The sequence below is a fragment of the Mya arenaria genome, chromosome 15 (assembly GCF_026914265.1).
Source record: "Mya arenaria isolate MELC-2E11 chromosome 15, ASM2691426v1".
NCBI lineage: Eukaryota > Metazoa > Mollusca > Bivalvia > Myida > Myidae > Mya > Mya arenaria.
In genome coordinates this window covers 35078118-35085053 of record NC_069136.1, presented here as the reverse complement: position 1 = coordinate 35085053, position 6936 = coordinate 35078118, and positions in this window count along the sequence as shown.

Here is a 6936-nt window from a genome sequence, read left to right as displayed (position 1 = left end):
TCCTGCACTGCCTTTGTTATCATTGCAGTGATAGAAGGGTCTAGTTGCGCCCCAGCCCCAGCCACAGTATCGGTCATGTCGTCAATCGTATAATTATACTTGTCACTGGAATCACTCGTGTCACTACAAATACGATTTTTCTTAAGTTCTAAAAACTCTTCGGGCGATGATAAGACAGAAAAATCCCTCTTGGGTGACTTATTGGCATTTATTGGCGTAGACGTGGATATACTCATTTCAATCAAAGCGGAAAATTGCTAAGCATACTGTATGCTTCAATATTATTCAGGTTCACGCTTTTAATTATCCACAGTATACTCAATAAAATTTCGAGCGTAACTTCACCTAATAAGTCCTAGTTTTTGACCCGTTTATAAAAGTCAATACACAAGTATACAGGTATATAGGTACATGTAGATATACTGTCGTTACGAAGTTTAAAGTTTCTAAATCATTTCTAAATCATTTCAATAGTGACTTTTCAAACGCATAGGTATACTACAACTCACAGATAATCTCATATCCTCCTAATCGAGCTAGAACATCATCAAAAAGTCATAATTTCCTAAGGCATTGTTATGAAGCGTCCGCCATTAAACACAACCGGGATAAAAAATAAATAAAAAAATCTTGATTTCAATGTTATTATGTTTCCTTTTCTTAAAGGAAAGCATCACAAATGTCAGTTTAACTTTTTCCCCGTTTAAAAATTATCACGGAGATTTAATGTAGCGAAACGATTGATTTAACGTCTTTAGGCAACCATGATCGACTTACTAATATGGACAATGGTTCAGAGCCTAATGACAATAAGATTGTTTTGTTTTAAAATCGAAAAAATATTAAACCATCCAGTTTAAAAAGGACATAAATTCAATAAATTTCAGTTTGGATTAATGAGTAACAAAAATAGCATATTCCTTCTGAAAACGAATATAAAACATACCGCTATATGTATAAGAGAAGGTCATTTAAAGCAAAAATTAAAACGCTAAGTAAGAATGAGGTATTTATGGGTGCCAACAGCAGCGTCTCAGCAGTTATGAGTAAACGTACCGGTAATATTTCAACCAGAGTGATACAGCGAAAGCTTATAGTACATATAATAAATAAACGATTGAACTGACAAAGCTTATAACCCTTAAATGTAACCGTGCTCTCAATTACAGGCACATTTCCAATCAGAAGATCGTTGGCTGAGGTTTCATGAACCTATCACATTGAGAAGACAAGATTGAGCGGCTGGGATCAAAAATACCGTTATTTGTACATCAGCATCCAGTTACACATTCACTCTTTGTCAATTCATTGTATTCTCACATATCAAAGTAAGTAATGAGTTAGGTAGACACAATTATGAGAGACGAAAGTAAATGTACACTTTCAAATCTAAATGGTGCTGAGGACGTATTTCATTTTATTCTCCATTGCCCAATATTGATACAGATTGTAGAGGCAAATACATACCGAACACTAATATATAACACTAATACGAGTTTAATGAAATATCATATGTTCATACAGACTGGTCATAAAACTGGTGTGGTTTTTATCTTATAGATACGATAAAAAGAATTGATTATATTTTGTGAAGTGTTACTCGCTTTTAGCATTAACTGTTTTATTGTTTCAGATATTTTTATGTGTACGTACTTGTGAAATGAGATATTATCATTGTACCATTAGCTCGATGTTAGTAAACAACTTTTGACTCATAACGAGTATTGCATTATATAACTCTTGAAATAATATAGATTTATTCTTCCCAAATAGTTTGTTTAGGTTTAAAGAAATAAAATTTGTTAGCAGTATATACATATTTTCAAATGCCATGTTGTATTTATACAAACCCTTTGTATGGCTATACTATTGTATACCTGAAGTCAAAAGCAAATGTACGTAAACAAAGTTTGCTGACTTATTAAGAAGATTCCCGCGTTTCTTAGAATAGTTTTAGAGTATTAAACGCATTTTTAATGACTCCTTAGGAGACAGTCCTGAAAGAAGGGTTGCAAATATACAAGGTATTCCTACAACTGTTACTATAACTTAGTATTCCAGAGACAGGCAATTTAGTTTAACCAAATAGCCGATAACGGCCTATCCTAGAATGTAATTTATTCTTCAAGTTCATGCGTTTTACTGTTCGATTCGAACAAATAAGTCTGAGTCAATAAGATTCTTGATTATAAATGGTTGCTTCATTACCTTCGTGAAATAAACGATCTTGCTTCAGATTTTTCACTTATTAATGAAACGCGCTGGAATTCTTTATTAAGATGAACATCAAGCTTAAGGAACAAATACACAATTTGACCTGATATCTAGAGCATACTCATAACACTGAATATAACAAAGATTGTATAACGTTAAAACGTATGCGTTAATCATAAAGCTTTACTGATATTGAGCATAAAAACATGTTAAGGAAATAATCACACGATAGCTAGGTTGTTTGTTTTCTTAGTCAAATGCCAATTCGAATAATAACCCATTGTGGCTCTTGACATTCAAGGAAATGCCTTTTAAAGATATTTTGCTGGTCTTATCGATATTGGGTAAGTGCTATACGTGCTAAATTTAGCCAAAAATATTATTATACAAATATCCTACAAATATCCTACACATATCCAACAAGATACGTTCCGATAACAACACACGCTGTTGTACAGGTGGCGGATCGACCTGCTTTTTTAAACTTAATTGATAAGCTTTCTCAAACCTTTTAACTCCACAACATTGTCTACAATTACAATACGGTAGCTATGTCATTTATGTATTGCAGGATGATATTTGTTAGTGCAACCAACCATACATTCATTATGTTCCCGTTGGCTCCAATTCGTTTGGCTCGAATATCACGTTGGCTCGAACTGAATGTAAAGGACCGATTGCTTTATATTGAAGGTAAACATTCCCGCTTTGCTCGAATTTTGCGACTCTCGAGGTAGTTTCACCAGTCCCTGGAAGTTCGAGCCATCGGGGTTCGACTATAAAGAAGTAAAGATATCCGTTGAAACAAGACATAGCAATTGAACTGGAGGAATTTCTATTCCAATCGTGATCAGTTCATCATTTAACATTTCTTCGAAAATGATATCATTTCTAGCTAAAATATCATACATATGGTAACATATCTAAACTAAGAAAAAAAGCCTCAATGTTCTTAAATGGGATATTTTTCCAGAGCCATTGTAAAAATATATTGTATAAGACGCACTAGAAGGCGCATATATTTGCACTGTATATGCACTGTGGACAGACATCTCTGATGAATTTGGTCGTGCTGGACTTGAATCCCGTCTGACTTTGGATAACAAAGCGTTACTTCTTATTCTGGGTTTAGAAATTAAAGTATGACATTTCAATCGAATTTGATTTAATATTTACTTTGATAAGAATTATAATTACCAAAATAAAACAGATTGACGTCAGTTAACAAAGGTTGGACGCGCTTATTCTTAAATCTTATTAACATTAATAGAACATTTATTTTTTGCAAATAAAAAGGTAATTCGTGTGTTTCCATTGTGGTGGAACAATCCCTAGCAAGGGTGAAAGCCGGTAACACGACTTATCTCATAAAGGCTTTCAATTGTTCCCAAGGTCCAATTTTTCAAATCAAGGGCAAAATAATCCCGACCGGGTTTATAGTTAGTTCTTGGCTATGATAAAATATTTACGTCTTTATGTACTCTCTGTTTGGGTTCGATACCATGTGTTACTGGCTAAACATCCTTTTGATCTCAAACACTGGCGTTATTTCGGTACTGAAATCGTCTTACTTATATTTTATTTTAAATTCAGTCACTGATCATGTTTCTTTGAATGTGTTATTTACAAAGAAAAAACGTAAGTTTGTGTAAAGATATATTCAAAACATCAATATGTTGTTATTTGACGTTGTAATATATGTATAACTGATTCCTGTGTGCATATATGATGCCAACAACCACATGTTTATTTACAATTTGCTGTATGTATTTACCGCTTGCTGTATGGATTTACCAGTTGTTGTATACATTTAGAAGTTGTTGTATGTACTTAACAGTTGCTATATGTTTTATGCCAGCATCAACATATAGTTACAATTTGCTGTATGTATTTACAAGTTGATGTATGCTTTTTTTAAGGTGCTAAATGTATTTACCTGTTAATGTATGACTATACAATTTGCTGCATGTATTCACCAGTTGATGTGTGCCAACAACCTCATGTTTTTACTATGGAGAACTCAAGCACGTCTTATCGGCGTTAACAGAAAAAAACACTACCAGAAAGTAAATAATAGCCATCGAGAGGTCAATAAAAGTGAAATCTATGTATTAATGGGACTTTAAGTTGCATACTTGAGCACGATGCTTACTAAAAGATAAGAATGTCGTGTATCAAATGTACGATAACATACGCTTTTCCGTTTTTTAATTAGACAAATTATTCCATATTCTTGAGCGGATATGGCTGAATTTCATGTATTTTTTACAATGACTAAAACGCAAAAAGCACCTGTAGTATTTTACTTTAAATACATTTTCTTTTTCAAGTTAAATACTATTCAAGATTCAAAACAAAAAAAGTGTTTTAAAGTTTAAATTACTTTTAATATTTACATCTGATTAATTTTGTCCGTCTCATAAAGTTGTTGATAAAATATGTAATATGCTATGCATAGTAAATACATATAAATAGTACATACATAGTATAACTCGTAGGAACACTAGTATATACAAATGCGTCGTTTAATGGTTATTAAATCATACGGAATGGAACAAAAGCATCTAGGCGGACATTTAGAATATTAAATATGGAATAATTGACAATGAACAATTAACCAAGCATGCTTAGTTTATTTTTAAGGTACATACCACTTCAACATTGTATGACTATTTACGCGGTGTTAATTATGTTCGACCTGTCTAATAACTATACAAATGATCAGATGTCGACATTGCTTGTACCTAACTTACCAATAATTGCCCTAAGATGAATCTGTACTCCAGTAATGGATAACAAAAATGAACATGTTGGGTTAAGTGTAATAATAAAACAACACTTTTGACGTAGCTTAGTATTTTAGTGAAGATACAAGTTTACAGAACACAATAGAAAAGGAAAAGTTAAAAATGATGTATACGAGTTAAACGTCTTGCTCTTTATTCAATTACAATAATAAGCATGAATATAACAGACACTAAATCATGAATAGAGACACAAGGCAAGGGTCAACAACGGCAATGTACAAGAGACGCAAACGTATAAAGTCCACACACATAAATACAAATACCACTAATCAAAAAGTTTTACCGTTAAATGATGGGATCACCGCTTTGGAACGGTCAGTTAAACACGAGTGCACTCAAAACGGATTTGTTTCTTGCTGTAGCTATACTACTACTACTACTACTACAACAACAACTACTACTACTACTACAACTACTACTACTACTACTACTACTACTACTACTACTACTTCTACTACTACTACTACTAATACTACTACTACTACTATTACTACTACTACTACTACTACTACTACTACTACTGCTGCTGCTGCTGCTACTACTACTACTACTACTACTACTACTACTACTACTACTACTACTACTACTACTACAACTACTACTACTACTACTACTACTACTACTACTACTACTACTACTACTACTACTACTTTTTCTACTCTTTCTAACAATTATTTTATTAACATAATAATAATAATAATAATAATAATAATAATAATAATAATAATAATAATAATAATAATAAAAATAATAATAATAATAATAATAATGATAGGAGTAGTAAAAATAATAATTGTTTTTTCATGAACCACTTACTTCAGATATAATTAGATATACCAATCATCGTAACACTTTTATGGTCACCACGTGATATGTTTTGCAAACGAACACATTCATACGCTTTAAGTTAAAAAACAGCATGAGTGCTTGAACTTTTCCTCCAATATATAGTCATTTTGTATCATAATTTATACGGGTTGTCAGCCCCGCCAGGATAGTGGATGACAAATAAACCAAAATAAAAATCATGTCACAACGATGTAATTGGACGTTGTTATTCCCGTTTACATTGATACTAGTATCGTAGACTAGTTGCATCGGGAGCCTAATCAGCAGTATTATGATTAGGGAGAAGACGAAAGGCTGTAATTGACTATTCAAATGGTATAAACGCTAGAAAACGAAGTTAAACAAACTCAGGAAATGCAATTCGGATATATGTAAAAAGGGCTAAATTTTATATCAACATAAAATTTAGGTAGTTTGATCAACGGTGCTAAGAAACCATGCTGCTTCTACATTAGGAGTATATACAGTAGGGTCATTTATATTTGTAGAATAATGTCAAGCTTTAAATCATTTGGGAATAAAAGGGATTACGGAATTATCACTCGTACTTTTGTTTTTTATCTGCAATACTGCAAAACGCCTTTGGCATTTGTGACGAAAGAAATAGTTTTGTTTAACATCCGCCGATCATTGTTGCTTTTCATTGTTTTAGTAACGCCCATATCATAATTGTCAACTATCTGTCAGAATATCATGTGCGTAATCAAGGTGTTTTCCTAAATATCTTTTAGTCAGTTATTACATTGTTAAAATAACAGGTATTCGTGAGTTCAGCAAAATCTTTTTTGATTTCATCATGGTTCTAAAAGCTAATCGAAAGGTTAGATTTTATGGACTAATCAATCGTTAAAACAGGGATGCATATGGTTAAAATGATATTGATGGCGAAAGTCAGAAACGACAAATACAGTTTGTTTTGAAAGTTGGATTGCATTAAGCCTGGAAAGCGAGTATCCAGATTCAGAATAAAGGAAGAATGTTTTTCAAACAGATGTTAAGATATGATATCTCTGAGTTAGTATTAAACTAAGTATCACGGGACATAAAAAGACGATATTCCGATGTG